A 2289-nucleotide genomic window follows, 5' to 3' on the forward strand; every position below is an offset into this window, starting at 1 on the left:
TTCCCCTGCTATTCATAAGGTTTTCCATATCTAAATATTCAGAAATAGTACATCTCTTCTTCTAATAGTGATATAGTTCTCAATATCTACAATTTTAATTGATGTAGTTTTCTACAACTTCATTTTTGTGTCAAGTTTCTTTAAGTTTTAGTAGGATATTTACAGGAAATTTTAAACTAATAAGTTTATGTATAATATCTAGTCATTAAACCACAACTGAGCCTTTATTTTTAAAAAATAAATGACAGACTTTGTACAGTCATGAGTGGCATAATGTCCATTCAGACATCTGTGGTCCAATCAGGTCATAATAGAGTTCAGAAATTCCCTTTAGAGAATGGAATACAGTGGGTGTAACTGGAAAGCTGTTGTTCTCAAATGCTGTAGTATCATTTCTGACTCATAGTGACGTTGCATGGGGTTTCCAAGGAGCAGCTGGTGAGTTTTGCACTGCTGACTTCGTGGTTTGCAGTCCAGGGCTGATCCCACAGTGCTATACGATGAGTCCAACTGCAAAGCAGAGCCTGCTTATTTTAATGAACCATCATCTGTACCTCCAATTTTTAATATAATAAGCTTTACAGAGTTTAGTCTGTAACTATAGGTTGTATGTAAGTTGGACATTTGGAACTTGGGTACTGCCTATATATAATGTGGTGTCTGCAAATGCCCAAATCATGCAATGTCCTATTTCACAGATCTTATTGTGGACTTAGAAGAATTGATGCATTTGAATTATGGTATTGGAGGAGAATATTTAAAGTAACATGGACTGCCAAAAGAACAAACAAATCTGTGTTGGATGAAGTACACCAAGAGTGCTCCTTGGAAGCCAGGATGGCCAGAATTTGTCTCTTATACTTCAAACATATTGTAGAAGGGACCAGTCACTGGAGATGGATATCATGTTTGGTATGCTGGAGGGTCAGAGAAAAAGGGGAAGACCCCCCAGTAAGATGGAGTGACAAAGTGGCGGTATCCATGGGCTCAAGCATAGCAACGATTGTGAGGTTGGCCTAGAACTGGGCAGTCTTTTGTTCCATTGTGCATAGGGTCACTATGAGTGGGTACCAACTCGATGGCACTTAACAACAACAACAACAACAACAAGACTGTGGACGTTAAAGAAGCCTTGGTAGCATAGTAGATCACGTGTAGGGCTGCTTACTACAAGGTCAGCAGTTTAAACCTACAAGTCACCCCAAGGGAGAAAGATGAGGCTGTGCTGCCATAAAGATTTATAGTCTCAGAAACCCAAAGGGGCAGTTGTACTCTGTTCTATAGGGTCGCTAATAAGTGGGAATTTTTCAGTGACAATGGATTTGGTTTTTGGTTTACTGTTAAGTGAGATGCATGACTGTAATTTAAAAAGAGATGGGACTTTACTTAATTTTATTTAATGTTATATTTTCAATATAAATTTATAATGTGAAACAGATACCCTGGTCATATAAATAGACTTACCTGATATTTGAGCATGTCCACATTATAATACGTAGCCTGGGGTTTCTGTTCAGACACTTTCTTTAAGTGAGTCATCAAATTTGGCATGTTTACCCAGAATTCCTTGTTATTGGCATCATTTTGGGTATTATCACTATTCAATTAGGAAAAACAAAAGATTGAGTAGCATCTTATAACAAATCAGACGTAAACCACACAAGAAATATTTTTGCAAATGGTATATAATGTATATATATCTATCTTTGATAATTCTTGGAGATGATTTGTTAACAGTAGTGTGGTTTTAGTAAAAATACAATTCTGAATGGTATTATGTAATGTTAATAGATTAATATCCATAGGGAGCCAGTATTGTTATAAATCTCATTGAACACTCATAGCAATATTAACGGATTATAATTGGCTACTTTACAGAGTGAATTATTTATTAAACCCAACTTAATAGCCTTTTCTACATCATCAAATGTTTCATCTGAATTAGTCAGTTAATGCAATCAAAGAGCTAAGTACATTGATTTTCTCTTTAATTGAGTTGACCAGTAGTTTCTCGGAAATTACTGAGTTAAAGATTTTGGCTAAATGTAAGCATAGTTTTAACCATGGTGCTTTAAGATAAGCACTGGACCACAAGGTTGTTTGAATCACAAGGTCAGCAGTTCAAACTCACCAGCAGTTCACTTCAGAACCGGCTCGATGGCACTTAACAGCAACAACAACAATGAGAAACATTGTTGTTGTTGTCAAGTGCTGTAGAGGTAGTCCCAACTCACAGTGCCCTTGTACTGAAGTTCTGAGAGTGTACGTCTCAGAAAACCTCATCTCCCA

General features: G+C 36.6%; 1 protein-coding gene across 6 annotated transcripts in view; it reads right to left on the reverse strand.

The window, feature by feature from the left end:
• SGIP1 (SH3-domain GRB2-like (endophilin) interacting protein 1) overlaps positions 1-2289 on the reverse strand; it is a 360328-nt gene that overhangs the window by 3111 nt on the left and 354928 nt on the right. The window lies entirely within an intron of this gene.

The sequence above is a fragment of the Chrysochloris asiatica genome, unplaced genomic scaffold (genome assembly GCF_000296735.1).
Source record: "Chrysochloris asiatica unplaced genomic scaffold, ChrAsi1.0 scaffold00048, whole genome shotgun sequence".
NCBI lineage: Eukaryota > Metazoa > Chordata > Mammalia > Afrosoricida > Chrysochloridae > Chrysochloris > Chrysochloris asiatica.